Here is a 16020-nt window from a genome sequence, read left to right as displayed (position 1 = left end):
GATCGATGTACAAACCTTGGCCAAGCCCTGCAAGCACCTAATGTAAATGATATTTGTATTGGATCGGAAATAATCGAGCCGCTTTACCCCGAACGCGGAAGCTGAGGTGCAAAGAGCCCATTCCAGACTGGAAGTCATAGTTGCTTTGGAGCAATCTGATTGGCTGACAGGATTTAGCTTTGCGCTACACTGCCCCCTATGGGTCTGGCTGTTTAAAGCAACGCTGAGAGGCGGATTTGTGCTGGTCTGTGGGAGGAAAACTTTTCTGAAACTGACCCGTGTGCATGATATTATTTTTTAAAACAGTATGGCAGAATTAATTAATTAATTAATTTGTTTTTATAAATACCCGGTGATACAAGGCCGCAGAAAAGTGCCCTCTTGTAACGGAGCCAGGTTTTACCAAAAGTAAATTCTTGAGAAATATCCAGTAAGTACAATGAAATGAAAGTACCTTACCAAGTAAATAATTATGCATTAACAGGTAAACTACCCAGGAAGTCTTTGGTATTTCAGATGTCTTCCACTTCCAGTCTTAAATTATACTATTATAGTACTTGAAAATGGTCTCAAAACAGCAATTTTATCGTTTACCTTAAGTCCTGGGACAATTTATGGTCCAGCAAAATTTGCTATTCTGACGGGCCTAAATAGAAGAATTTTAAAGTCACTAGATGACCAAAATAAGAGTTGCTCATATCTGCTGAACTAAAACTAAACTACTGTGAAAAAAATCACAGTAGTTTAGCATGGATAAAAGTATGTTGCCATCTGCCTTCTCAGCTGCAGTCTGTTGACCTGTGGGATATTTACACTTCAAACGCATCTACCTTCCAACATCCGTTTCTGCTGGTGGGGGTGGTTCCTCCCAGCTCAGATTAGGCCTCTAAGGAGAATAAAGCAGAACATTTCGGATCATCCGCCCTCTCTGTGGCTGACACATCAGCCAAACGGGACACAGGGTTTGAAACGATAACTACAGCAGCTGACAGGCCTTTCACTGTAGTTAATTAAACTTAACACTTTCTGCTGGCCTCAGTGCAGGAAAAAATGTGGGATTATTACCGTTACGTAACCTTTTGCCATTCGTTATTCTGTAAGTATTCTGCACAGACAACCAACTTCTGTCCAGGGGCCATGAAATGCCACTCCTACTTCCATAAGTGACACCAAGATGAGAGATTTACCTTCCCCAGATGCCATAATGGCTCTCAAAGGGGCTATTATGGGATGGAGTGAGAAACAGCACAGCAAGGAGAGGCTGCCGTTACTCACCTTGAGGATCAGTTAGTGAGGACCATCGATTACAGCGACAGAGGTTCAGTCTTCTTAAGTGTGCTTCAAGAAGTCGCGTAGTCGGGTGAATTGTTAGCCTCTTATTTCAGGTTATTAACAGTAATGAGCTTCACCTTGCAAATGCTTGAATGTGTGGAAGTACACGACCCAGCTGGTCGTCAGATACTGAACTTTACAAAACATGGTGTTCAGTCAACAGCAATAGGAAGTCTCTAACTGAGAAGGACGCAACATTTAAAGGTGCAGAATGTTTTTTAACAAATATGTAAAAAACAAATTTTTTACAAAATGTAAGACGTAATAAAAGTATCCATACACCTTGAACATTTTCACGAATGTTCAAATCACAACCATACACTTCAATGGGTTTTTCTGGGATTTTATGTGGGAAACCAACACAAAGTTGTACATAATTTTGAAGTGGAAGGAACATCATACTACCATTTTTGTCCATATGTATTCTAAACAAAATCCAGAGCAAACACGGCACCGTCCAAATGGAAACGTCGTTTTAGCCGTTTGAGCCTCTCTTCCATACAGAAACTGCATTTTAGGGAGCCCTGAGTGTTTTATTTTTCTTTTAAACATGAAAATGTCCCCTTATGTATTAATGTGAAAAGCAAAAACGCCTCTTTTCTGAAAACGCTGATGTATTAGTCCAACCTCTAACCCTAATTAGAACCTCAAAGTTGTCATAGTCATCATTTATAACAGATTAAATGTTCCATTTGTAGTTTTAGTTTTATAATCCAGTATTAAACATAGAAGCTTGACTTTGTCGTCACTCCACTGTAGTTTTCCTACAGCTGTCAATTGATTTCACCAACTCGCTGTATAGCATTAAACCTTTTTGGTAAGGTTAATGATTCTGTATGGCTTTTAAGGTGATTCATGTAAGAAACTGAACCACTCTACATAAAAAGCGTCTCTGTGGGTTGAGATATTTTTGAAGAATCTCAAATTTCTGTTGCATTTCAGATTGACTTAAGCGATTTCTTTTGTCTTCAGTAGATGTAGCTGCTGAAGAAGTTGAGTTTAGATTTCTGTTTTGACCCGAGTGTCCTGGAGAAAGCACAGAAAGTCCCTCTGCCACAGCACAGCTGCAAGAGCACCAGCAAGCAGGATTTTCTTTTAAATCCTGCAGGACAAAAGGTTGGCTCAGAAAGCTTTTTTATTTGGCTCAGTGCTTTAAGAATCTATGCAAAAGCTTTCATGAGGCACCCAAGAGCGCCTGAGACGCTCAGTGGGAAAAACATGAAGGCAGGCGAGTCTTAAAACTGTGCAGCGATGTGCAGTCGTATAAATTCAGGTGGACAAGATTACTTTTAAAATCCAACTCTGTTGTATGTTTTTCCTTTTCTGCATTATTTGTAAAAGGAAAAGTTTAACACTGACTAAATAAGTAAAAAAAACACACAAAAAAAACACCAGTGGTTGTGTTGTAGCCAGACCAGAAGAGCTTTGACATTATGCTCACGTTCAAGTCATCATCAGAACGAAATGTCGAGCGGGTGAAAGCGGGGAGCCCCGTAAAACGTGTAACCTTTTTGCTCTGCATGCTCGGTTTTTCTACCGGACTCCCTGCTGAGCCTTTCTCTGCAGTCTTGGCGCCGGTTTTATCTGACATTTATGGAAGACGATTAGGTGGGATTTTCTGTAATCCGTGACAAACATACCTCTGTATCCCATTAGACTGGATAGGATAAACAATCTTCCAGGTTAAACCCGAGGATCTGCTCTGGGGAAGAACACTGATGCTTTTTGGTGTCCATTGCTTTACATTGGATGTGTTATTTGCTGAAACTTGTAAAGTTTCAGTATTTGTCCCAAATACTATCAAGTACGTTTGGTCTGGTTTCTAGTCCAAATATCATAGTACACTTGAGATAAAACAAAACTTTCAAGTAGCTTATTAGCAAGATATAGGAGCTTGATTTAAGTCAATAATTTTTTAATATTTATAAAGAAAGACCAGTACCACTGCCACTTTTTTTTTTTACTTTTAATGTAAAAATTCAACAATTGTAATGTTTAAATTGTTGAATTTTGATTTGATAACATTGACAATGAAACTAGGACTAGGACTATTTTTTATACCAATAGTAATACACATGACAGTGTTTCCCCTTGCTAAGCCCGATGCTTGGGGCGCCAGGGCAGCCATCCAGCTGGCCACCATGTTTAAAAATATTTAAACTGTCAACTTTAACTGACAATTTAAAGAATTTAAACTATCAAATTTGAAAATATCACTTGATAGTTATGCATTTTGGAAGACTGGAAGATTAGTACCTTAACACCAACTATAAAGCCTTAAAAAAGGCAACAATAAAAAAAACCCAACCTAAAGTAAATAAACAATGCTAAGCCTGGTGGGGCTTAGCATTCACAAGTAAAGCCTGGTGGCCCGCCAGGATAATAATACACTTTAAAAAAACAACAAAAAAAACTTCTAGGAGTATTTTTTATTACCCTGAACTTTTTACTTTTACTTGAGAAATTTTATTATTCTTGAGTAAAATTTCTGGATTCTCTACCCACTGGATGAAGAACAAGCATATTTTAACAAAAATCCACCATACACAGACCTTTAGTTTTTGTTAGTTTTATACTGTTTATATTAAAAGACACTGATGGGGAAAATTACTTATTACTTTTTTGAATTATTGTAATTTTGGTCCTTAAAATATCAAAATTTCCACTTAACTTTATGTTTTGGTTAATCTGATTATGTAATTTTTAAATATTAAATGATTGATAATCTCATCGGTTACGTACCTGAGTAGACTTTTTATACTTTTTGAGTAATTTCTTGGACGGCTACTTTTTCTTTTACTTGAATAGAAATATGCTTAAGTAGTGCTACTTTTACTTGAGTACAATATTTGGGTCCTCTACTATTAAAATTAGTTCCACTCAGTTAGCTAATAACGTCCGCTTGGACCTTTTCTTTCTGTTGTAGTTTGGCCGCCACCCAGCAGAGGGCGCCGTTGGTCACCCTTTAGCGGAGCAAGGAGCAAAAATGGCGGAGCTCTTTCTGAACTGGAAAGAGAAACGGTCCACGCAGAGTCCGATGTGGGATGTAAACTACACATTGTGCGGTCCTGATTTGAAATATAAACACTCGACAAGCTCCTTAAGTTTGACCTTAATATCGCTCATTCAGACGAACAGCATGACGTGGAAAAAGAAAAACATGAAGCCGATAAACAAAGTTGTTTTTGAGGGCTGTCGTGAGTTAAAGCACTTCACGGAGAAAAGTTTTATTTCTTCAAGCGCAACTACAGACGGTTCTTCTGTATGAACATCTCTGTAAGTGTTTCACATATTTTATTCTTTTCATATTTTATTTTTCTGTTCAGCAACCTTAAAGGTTCCTGTTTTGTTATATTTTATAAATATGTATGAGTTTAATAATGTAAGAGAAGCACAGTTTTCTGTTTATTCAGTAAGTATTTAATACAACTGATGCAAGATAATGTTAAATATTAACTATATACTTTTTAAATTAAGCATATTATGATAAATTTAGTACTTTATGTTGTGGAAAGACAGTCGGATGTTAACCAAAAGATTAGATCAATCAACTTTAGATTAATGCATTGATCAATAACCTGCATCCTAGATTACAGCTAATTTGGCCTCATTTTGAAACTCAGCTCAGTACAAATCATGGCTAAAAACACAACTATATTAGTTGAAAACTAACTTGGACTAATTGTTAAATTCCCTTTAAATAAATTTGGCTTCTCAACATTCACAGTTCATACTGACTTGTGACATCACTGGGTAATTTTGTTTGTGCTATTTATAATTCTTATTGTTTTATTTTTAGCAGTTGTCAGTTTTTGTCATCGTTTCACCCTATGCTAGTGTTAATAGCTTTTGAGTTTGTTGATCAAAGTATTTTAAATGCCTTCAGCCATTATTAATAAGTATTCATCGCCACACCAGAACCTGTTGTTGCACAACGCTGTTTATTTTTACCCACCTCCGGGCCTGTGAGGATTTATTTATACGACAGAAATAATATGCCTCTGCCTCCATAGCGCTAAACTTTTTGAAAGTGCCTGCATGAAGTTGAATGGAGCCCAAACTAAGAGCTGTTGTGTGAAAATCTTTAGAAAAATGTCAACAGCTTTCTGCAAGTTTGCAGTCTCTAAGCTGCACTCTCAGCGTCAGAGAAAAGCCTTCAATCTTGAATAGAGCAACTGCCTCACAGGCCACCATATTTTGTTCTGCGCATCCAGAAATGTTGAAACGCTGTCTATCAGCTCCAGCCGCGGTACAACAAAAGCTTGTTTTTTTGGCTGCAGGAACAAACAAATCTTTATGCACTCCTCTGAGGCTGGAAGGAACTGGAGACACAGCAGATTGCTTTCTCTTTTTTTAGTTATTTCCCCCCAAAATAAAAATGATTCTTCCAGTTTTGTATGAAATTATTTAAACGTCTGCTTATTTTGAAGCAGAGACGTCTAAAAGCTGAGTTGACTTTAAACTGAAGCTTTTCTTTGTGAAATTATTTCAGAAAGAAAGTATATTGCAGTGTTTTGATTTATAAAGTTCAGGTTTTTACAAATAGAAATAACACAAATCAGTAAAATCAGCATGTTGTTGTGCTTTTGTAACATATAACTTGCCCCTGAGCGCGGTTTGTGTGGATCTCGCATATAAAACATGCTTTATGCTTTTTCCGTGAGCCCAACAGAGAGAGAAACCAAACCATGACGCCCCATGAATATATTCTATTTGATATTTTCTGAGCTGCTTGATCTTGATCCTCTGCTTGTTTTCCTGTGCTATGAATATATTACGAGAGCACAAAAGAAAATAATTTCATTTGAAAAGAGAAAAACACTGGGCGACATGGTAAGAGCAGGGCGGGAGGGTTAGTAAGAACGGCTGAGGAGGGCCATGGTTTTATCAAAAAATACTTTTCATAAGTAGTTTTTGGATAACAGTGAAACTAGGACACCAAATTTTATAACTTTATGCTGAAGCCGACAGTTATGTCTGAGTTTTCTGGTCGTTATCACTGTTGAACATTTTCACCGTTTGTTTGGGTGCCGCAGGAAGAAGGCGTCAGGTTTGGTCATGAATCATTTTGTACATGTTTCAAGGTGATTTTGTCTATTATTTTCCTTTAAGCTTCCAGAATCAAGTCATGCAAACAAAGACAATGTAACAAAAATGGAGTTTTCCAAATTCCTGCCCACAGCTGCACACTAATCCCATCAAAGGAGGACCAACGAAGGATGTTTTCATGGTGATTGAGGCCATAGGAATACAGACACTGGCTATAGCGCCTCAAAATGACTGTTTGACATTACTGAGCTCAAACTCACTAAGGAGAAAAAATGTCATAATTCTCCTGATTTTCTTGGATTTTTTTTTAAATATATAGTTTTTGAGCACTAATCCACCTCTGAAGAAATGGGAATAGATGATGGATGGATCAGCTCTTTAAAACCACATAGTTACTTCTACTTTGAGCATAAAGTAAAATAATTTTTAATATATATATATTTTGAATTTAGATTCTTGAAATGATAACTTTGTTCAAGGAATAACAGTCTTTATCATCATCATTTCACATCAGTATTTATGGATTTTGTGTGGAAATAACTCCAAATTTTTTGTCGGAAACCTGTCTACAATAAATCAGTAAGTATATATTGCGACAGACAAATGATCAATATCAACGGATATTGAAATATGTGGAATTTTCAATAATTTCGCTGTAGGCAAAAGAGGTTTTAGCTGCTCAACGGTTCTCGGAGTCAGCTAAGCAAAGTTGGTGGTTTTAACTAACTCACTCACTCTTTGGTTACCTAGCAACTCACTCAATCTTTGGTTGCCTAGCAACGACCTGTTGAGTAACTGGCGTAGCAGCAGTTTAAGGTTTTGCCACTGTGGCTCATAGCTGCGTAAAAATACAAAAACAACATAATGTAGTAAACACTAGATAAAAAAATAAAAGGTTTGGATGTATTTAAGATATTTTAAACAAAAAACTAATCAATAACGATCTGTAACCCTTATGCTGTAATTTGGTTTTCAGCCATTTTGTTTGGCTCTGTCTAGTTGCAGATTTTGCCACAAAGCACAAATTAAATATTTGAAGACAATATAGTTTGTGTAGCTAATATATGTAGGTGCTATGTTCTTTGACACACTATTGGCTGGCATTTATAAGGCAATCAAACCAGGAGTGCCTTGTATTTTTGTTGGTGCCTATTAGTCCTCAACAGAAGACCAATATCACAGTTTGAAATATCACGTGATTGTAAGATATTCACTGATGTTACACTGGATTAAATCGTTTAGGATAAAGTCTGTGGATTTTCCCTAGCGGTAAACTACTTTTCCGTTACAAATGTGCTCAAAACTTTGTTGATATTCCAAACACAATTTCGCACTTGCTGTGTTTCAATTGAAAAGAAATGCAATTAAAATGACATGTGAATAAGTTCATGTGATAAGTAATTTAAAAACATGCAGCCATCATCCTCATAACACTTCCTGTCTTCGTCTTTGTCATTTCTGCCAGTAGTAATATTCTGTTGTTGATTATGTGCCTCTGGTGATGGGAAAGAAGTGTTTCCAGTGCAGTTTGTGAAATAAAAACAACAAAAAACCTTCTTAATGAAATTCAGTTAAGTGAATTTATTTTAAAAATGTCAATTTTTAGGTTAATAGAAATGCAGATAGTGTCTTTACACTTTATATTCCTCCCAGATCAAGGATGACGATATGATTACATTAATTGCTGAGAAATGCAAAGACTAAAGAGCCAAATGAGGTGAAGTGCCTATTGGGCCATTAAAAGTCACCGTTGGGTGGAAGGGAGAGCTATAAAGCAATTTCCGGATTTCTTGGCTGAGAGAATAAACTCTGAGATTGATGGTGTCATTTGGCATAATTTCACTCCACTGCACAAGCAGACGCCAGCAGAAGAAAGGCATTTTCATCTGTTTGAAATCTGTTACACACCTTGACTGTGTTTTGTGTACGCAGTCTCTCAACAGGAAACAATCCTGGGAAACATCTTCTCAGCATTATAGAGACAAATGTTTCTAAATGCCACTTTCTGACACTTCATTTTCTGTTCCTCTGCACACCTTATGAATGTTTCTCTGGGCTATATCTCCCAGTCTGTGTTCAACTCAGCATGTAAGCCCAAAGATGCATATTAAGGTTCATCACTATGATTTGCCAATAAAAGTGGTCGGAGTGGAGAGGACTCCAGCGTCAGCCGGTGGCTCTTCATCTCGCCGGAAACAGTATTTAATTTAAGCCGGCTGCTTAGCGGAGAGCTCGCTCTGCATAATCCATCACTGCTACGGTACAGATGACACCATCATTTGATTTCTCATCAATATCGCGCATGAGAACTGCTGAGCCCTTAAAATGCCACGCAAGGAGATCCCACAGCCGAAGGGTTGGGGGTTACAGAGGCGGCGGCGCTGTTTTTATCTTACAAAGAGCTCCGTTTCAGGCACTGATAAAAGCCTGTTTGGATTTCAGAAAAGCTCTTCTTGCTTAAAAAAATTTGCTTTAGTCTAATTTTAGTCTGTACAGTCAGAAAAGTGCTTCTTTTTATCTGAAGAAGGGCATTTTTAACTTACCTTTTGAAGGATATATATAAATCTATGTCCCATCATCTCAAGAAACAGGAAATAAGTGAGACTGTTTAATCTGTGCTGCTGCACTCAGCTCTTTTTATATCCGCCATCAAACAGTCCTGCAGCACAAACTGAAGGGAAAAGACTTTCACAACTATCACAGCAGTATGTCAGGCATATTTGCATTGAACTTCTTTTAACCTGGTAAATGGAGTCCAAACAGAGCATGCAGTTTAGTCTAATTATAAATCCAGCTGTTCTGTGAAGGTTTGTTAGGGAACAAATGGCATCATGAAGACTTGGGGACGCAGCAGAGGAAGCTGTGGAGACGTTTAAAGCAGATTTACATCAGAAAACAATATTTTAAGCTTTGGAAAACTCTGTTTAGTTCATCATCTGAACATTTAAAGAAGCAAGTTACGACCATGCGTCGTAACTTTGGCCAAAAACTCAATAAAAAAAGAAACAATGTTTTAAAGGGATCCATGATTAGTTGGAACAATCAACTTTATTTGAGAAATTTTGATTTCAGATGTTAAAACAATATAGTAATAATAGTGTAGGTTGTTAAGTTTTCATAAATTGTAATAAAATATTGTAGCATGAACGTTGCCATGTTGTTCATGTTGCAATGCATTCTGGGCAAATGTTTAATGCTAGCTCCGTTCGGCCAAAACAGTGATGAATAACGTCTTTAAGCCTTTTTAATTTGACCCGCAGTGTGTTGAAATCGATGTGAATGTAGAAATCACAAGATGTAACGAAGGTAAGGAGGACCAAACGGAGGAAGAGAACAGAGTTGGCCGTAGCAGCTGGTGTTTGCTGCCATCTTCAGCTTCGTAAATGAAATAATGAATGATACTTACCTCTGGTCGGATTGTGTGATCCGATAAGTGCTTCTATAGCTCTGTGTCCGGTCCGGTAACAGCTGTTTAGGGTCCGGTCAGATCAGTGGTTTCATATTCAGTACCGGCAGCAATAGCAATTAGCTCTGTTAGCACTTAAAGAGCTTCCACCGCTGGCTGGCTGATGTTTCTTCCGGCGTTTTTCATTCCAGCGGCAGTTTAGGTGCTTTGTGGATAAAAACTGTCAGCACGGCTTTTATTTTTAGCTCGTTAAGGTAACAATCACCTGTTGGAGCCTTTGTCAGTTTTGCACGTAAAAATGACTCAAAGTCTTCTGGAGAGAAATGTTGAGGGCACAAATGTTGGTCCTTCAGAAGTCGCGTTCAGCTCTCCCACTGAGAGCTGAACATCGATTTCAACACACTCTGGTTCAAATTAAAAAGGCTTTTTTTCATGTGCGAAATTATGCAGATTCACTTCATTGTTCTATGTTTTTTTTTTTTAAATTACAGCCAACAGTGACACATTGTGGTATTATCTAAAATTACACCAGTCAAACGCAATGATTAATAACAACTCAGGTAAAGTTAGGCTTCCTGTGTTTACTCTGTAGGTCCCAGTACAGAATGGACCAAAACGCATCATCAGCCCATCGGGTGAAAACATGGCTACCTCCATCAGTGAAAATATAACAAAAGATGTAAATTTCTGACCTTTGACCTAAACTGACAGACTAAGGAAGGAAAGAAGAGGGGCGGAGGTAAACACAAAACAATCCTGGGTCATATTCGGTTACAGCAGAACAGAACGGGGTATGTAGAGGCATTTCAGCTGAGATCAGGTTGTGTTGCCAACAGGTGATTTATTCTCTTTTTCCCTCTTGAATTATTCCCTTTGATGCGGTTATTCCTCAGAAGAGAGGAAATCTGGAAACCAACACACTCTGTCTTTTTGATTCCCACCTACAGAAAGCCGAACACATACTGTACCTCCACATCACAAAATTCCCACTCACAAAATCTGGTTAGAGCAAAGCGAGCACAAAGAGAACGACTTCCTACACCGAGGCACGGCTGTCGGCACCGGTGAATGACGAAATGTGGGCTCTTGAATATGGGATTTGTGTTCATCCTTACACATCTGCGCCAAACTTCACACAAAAGATGAGTTATTAGCTCATGGGAGCGGGTTTTACACCTGTTAGAAGCTGTTTTCTATACCTGCTTATCCTCACATGCTTGCAGGGAGCAGTAAGCTGGAATACCAAGAGAAAACGCAGAGAGATACGGAGAATTTATGCAACTGGGATTCAAACAGAGATTCAAACCCAAATACAAATGAATGCGTTTTACATTTATTATGTTTACTTCCACGTAGGCCTGTCGCAGTAAGCATTAAATCAATTAATCACGTGATAAATTAAAACAAACTTAATCATTTCCATTGCTTTCTTCAGTCTGGTGCTTTAACATCACATAATGTTTGTTTTTTAATTACAGTTTATTTACAGTTTATAATTCATTTTATTTGTTGTTTTGTTTATCTATTTTGGATATTTAAAATGTCGTCCAGTTCTGGTGTTAAATGTTCATTAGAATTGAAAGTTTATTGATCTTTGAGAGTATGTTCTCACATTGTTGCCGTTATATTACTTAAAAATGGTCTCAAAACAACAATATTATCGTTTATCACGATAACTTCTGGTACAATCCATCATCCAAAAAAAATTGTTAATGTGACAGGCATGTGTCAAGCATGTATGTGATTGACACATACATGCTTGACACATGTATGTGTCAACCACATACATGGTAATTGCATAAAATTTCTCCCCTGCCATTATCCAGATGTAGAAAGAAACCCTTTTGATTGTCTTGCACGTGGGAAAGAAGTCAAGTTTAATCCTAGATTTAATCCAAGTACCAAAAGTCGTGCCGAGTTTCTTTGTTGAACTGTGTAAGAACCTCATTAGTTTCCAAATCCTCCTCCTTTTTGTGACGGTTTTCTGACTGGAAAAGCTGCAGATGAGGCAGAGGAACAGGAGGCTTGGCAGCTCAGCTGGTAGCAGAGTGTTAGTTAAAGTGCAACAGCAATCCAAACTCCCCAGCAGAACTGCCTCTGCATCAAGAAGACATCTTTTTTTTTTTTGACATTTTCTTTTAAGTAACTCAGAGACATGCTTGAGAAAAATCCCACTTTCACCACAGGTTTTCCTCCTGCGCAGCAGATAATATTAATTACAACATTTTCCTAAAGTCGTAAACTCATGCACTTTTCACTGAGATAAAGATATTTTTGTTTGGAATTAAATCTCCTGGAAATGGCGAAGCATCAAGCAGCTGTTGAAAAGTCGTTAAGCTTCAAGGACGAATACAGCCCAAGAGATAAAAATGATCACACTTTGCTTTAATAACGCCACATTTTATGTCGCTGACATCAAGCACACGCTGGTGTTAATGTCATTTATGAATCTTATTCACCAACTGAGGCTAATATTGAGGATTTACTCTTTCATTAATGGACTGTTGCGTCTCTTGCTCACAGTTTGCGTCAGATCTGATGAAGTAATGTAGCTTTGGGCCAGGACATTCTGTTCTTTGAAGAAATTCTGCATCTAGATGCTGGCTTTTGTTTTGTTTTGAAGTTTCTTTGTGTTTTCATTTTTTGCTGTCACCACATAGACAGATAACGATTCTCCAGTCTTCTTTTTCGCTGATTTCTTGAATGACAGCCCTCTGATAATCATAAAACTAAAATATCCAAAGCATGGAAGTAGCTAGCTAACACTGCAAACTAGCTTGTTGCTGTCAAAAACAACCAAACAACCATTTCTGTCACTCTATTCAATGCTATCCTCTCTCACTTCCTACGTCTGTCATGGCGCCTTGCGTGAGTAAGAAACGTAGTTACAAAGGGCCAATAATGAGAAGATTAAATCTGAGTCATTATTTAATATCACAACTACGTGGATGATACACAGCTCTACATCACGATGTCACCTGGTGACTCTGAACCCATCCAATCACTGAACAGATCCTAACAAATGTGTGGATGTGCCAAAACTTTCTCCAGCTGAACAGAAACAAAATTTTAATTATTATCTTTAGACCCAAAGACAATCGAGAGTCAATGCACCAGCAATCAGGCCCGAAACCTGGGAGTAGTGATGAAATCTGACCTGAACATTCAGAGTCACATAAAGACAGTTACAAAGTCGGCCTTCTACCACCTGAAGAACATCTCGAGGATTAGAGGACTAATGTCTCAGCGCGATCTAGAGAAACTCATCCATGCATTTATCTTTAGTCGCACTGATTACTTCAAAAGCGTCTAACGAAAAAACTCAATCCTCCAACTGCAGCTGATCCAGATCGCTGCTCGCTGGCGTTCTGACTAAAACCAGGAAGATGGAGCACATTACCAGTTCTAAAGTTCTTCCACTAAGAGTATAGACTTTAAAATACTGCTAGCTTGTAAATCAGTGGACGACTTAGCACCACAACACGTTAAAGATCTGCTGTTGTCATAGCAACCTTCCTCTCAGGTCTTCTGGTTCTGGTACTGTTCTCATCCAGAACCAGAACCAAACATAGAGAAGCAGCATTCAGCTTCTTTGCACCACGAATCTGGAACAAACTTCCAGAAAACTACAAAACAGCTGAAAAACTGAGTTCCTTTAACTCAGTTTTTCAGAGTTAAACACGTCTCTTTATAGTTGCTTTTGAAACATCATAAATGAAACATTGATAAACATTCTGATGTGTTTTACTGCCACCAGACAAAACATTATATTTCATTTGTTGACTGTGTTTCTCTGACTGTATTTTTTGTGTTTTTATGATGTAAAGCACTTTGAACTGAACTGTGCCAACACATGTCAGATTTTTCATACGGTGTAGTATGATGTAGATATTAAATAAGATGTAACCTTATTCCTCACCAAAGATGTAACCTTTGGTGTGGAAAACCTGACTGATGTGATTTTTTTTTTGAGGGGGGGGGGGGAAAAATTTAACAAATCTGTTCTCAGCCTGGAAGTAAAGTGATGATACTTCAGAACTTGCAATAAGAACATTTCTGTTTTAAAAGCCACTCATTTTGTACTTGAAGTCTCATTGAAAAGAAAAAAACGCCCTGAAGGCCATCCATCTTCATGTCACACCTCCGTGCCAGCCAGTGGTGTGTGAAGGTGGTTAACACCAATAATGTGCCTTTGTCTGTTGACAGTTCTCACGGAGCAGAAAAGGCTGACTGATCTGCAGTAATAACTATCCTTCTGCAGGAACGCTGCAGATTGATGGTGCTGATATCACTGTGTCATGGACTGGAAAGATAAATTATGACTCTCAGCATATTGGTGGGGAAATCGGTGATTCTGCTCCTGGGTGTGCAGAGAAGTATGATAATATCGGCGTCTGATGTGAAATAGAGTTGTTTGCGTCGCTGTTTACTGCGGTGCTTGTAAAACAGCAGAGGAGGACATGTTTGATGATCCTCTGCACAGCTAATGCTAAACCCGTCCCAGTATTATGTCTGTAATTTAATTCTTTGCCAAAAGATTCATAACTTTTGATTTTATCTCATCTTTTCGAGTTTGGAATAAAAATGACGTGCAGTTTTCAACATATTTTATGCAACTCCAGCTGCAAATTTTTGGCGGTTTTTAGAGGCTGACATTTTCCCCAATTCCTCTTTGCAAACTGAAGATCAGTCAGATTGAAGGAAGAAAATGTTAGGATATTTTTTTAAAGTGATGCCTCAGATTAAGATGCTTTCATTGAAATGAATGAGTTGCACAGCAAAAACAGAAAATCTCATCAAGTGTTTTTAGTACAAATAAAACAAAACTAACTCACAAATAACCTTTTGTTGTTCTGTTTATTTATTTTGGATATTTGAAATATCTTCCAGTTCCAGTGTTAAATGTTCATTGGAATTTAAAGTTTATTGATCTTTGAGAGTGTGTTCTCATGTTAGTACCGTTATATTATTTAAAAATTATCTCAAAACAACAATATTATCATTTATCACAACTTTAGGTACAATCTGTCGTCCAGAAAAATGTTGTCTGAGATTTATACTGAGGTTGTCTTGCAAATTAATAGTCTCTGGTTTCACTGGATTTTATTTAGGATTTTCAGAGTAAAATATGAAAATGTTAAAGGGGAAACGAGAATAAAACATGGTTTTCTGTTGACCTGAGCCATGAAAAATGAGAATTGTTCACTTTTCAGGCAAAGAAAAACACAGTTTGATCACTTGATAGTCTACAAAAGATGCCAGACAGAATGTATTTTTAATCTGAACTGGTGTCATTTACCTTTTCCTAAGGTAGCTCTGTTTAAAGAAATATACAAAAAGGAGAAAAATAAGGAAGAATATTCTTTGTTACTCTACAGAAAAAGTCCTGAAGATGTCTTGATTTCAGACACCGATTGATCCCAGCAGCAGCTCCTTCTTCTTGCTGTTTTTATTGAAGCTGAAGATAAGATTTATACCTGGATCAGAGCTGCCTTTATGTGATTTATTCTTCGCTGCACTGGACACAGATACGGCTACCTCCTGCTGACAAAAATCTGATTCACCTGCACATCGCTTTCACATGTGTTCATCCTGCTTTCTGACAAGGTAACAACGTGGTCAAAGCATTAAAATCCAGACATCTTTTAAGGCATCAGCACTGAAATCAAACTTTTACTTAGTAGGGGAATAAAATCCACACTGATGATGTTATTTTTGTGTTTTTTATATAATAGGTGCCCTAAAAGAGATAACTTGAGCATTTTTTTAGATTTAATATTTTGGGATAACTTGGAGACACAGCAGTTAATTTTCTGTCACTTTTCAAAATGGGCAAAACAAGAATGCATTTAATTCAAGTGAGGTGGTTATGCGTTTTTCATATACAGCCAGTAAATGGGTACAGAAATGTATGGGGTCACATTCCTGCCAAAAAAATTAAGGCTTTTTATTTGTTTTAAGCAATCGCAATTGGTTGATTTTTAGTAGAAATGCACCGATCTGATATTAATATCTGTATTGGTCCAGATGTTGAAAAAATATATAGATTGGTTATCTGTGTTAATGTGCCCGATCCATAAGAATGGATCTATTCAGTCTAATTCTATGCTTTGTTCTCTGAAAATGCTTTATTATCCATTTTACATTATATTTAGAGTTCCTAATTGGACTTCCTGAACCATTTGAAAGTTTTGTTGCAGTTTGTTTTTTACATCAGGGTTTCCCTCAGTGTA

At 37.5% G+C, this 16020-nt stretch overlaps 2 long non-coding RNA genes across 6 annotated transcripts in view; both read left to right on the top strand.

Moving 5' to 3' along the window:
- Positions 1-16020, top strand: part of LOC106963285 (uncharacterized) — a 52108-nt gene that overhangs the window by 22339 nt on the left and 13749 nt on the right. The gene's annotated exons all lie outside the window — the stretch shown is intronic.
- On the top strand, positions 4340-15388 carry LOC106963286 (uncharacterized). 2 transcript variants are annotated; one of them, XR_001428166.1, is made up of 3 exons: positions 4340-4608; positions 5400-5401; positions 15166-15388. It is a non-coding gene; the product is annotated as an uncharacterized LOC106963286 (long non-coding RNA). The 2 variants fall into 2 exon arrangements; XR_001428167.1 differs by lacking the exon at positions 15166-15388 and adding an exon at positions 6445-6755.

The sequence above is a fragment of the Poecilia latipinna genome, unplaced genomic scaffold, assembly GCF_001443285.1.
Source record: "Poecilia latipinna isolate Pla-1442-1.1 unplaced genomic scaffold, P_latipinna-1.0 Scaffold1517, whole genome shotgun sequence".
In the NCBI taxonomy this organism is placed as follows: Eukaryota; Metazoa; Chordata; class Actinopteri; order Cyprinodontiformes; family Poeciliidae; genus Poecilia; species Poecilia latipinna.
This window is presented reverse-complemented; position numbering and strand designations above follow the sequence as displayed.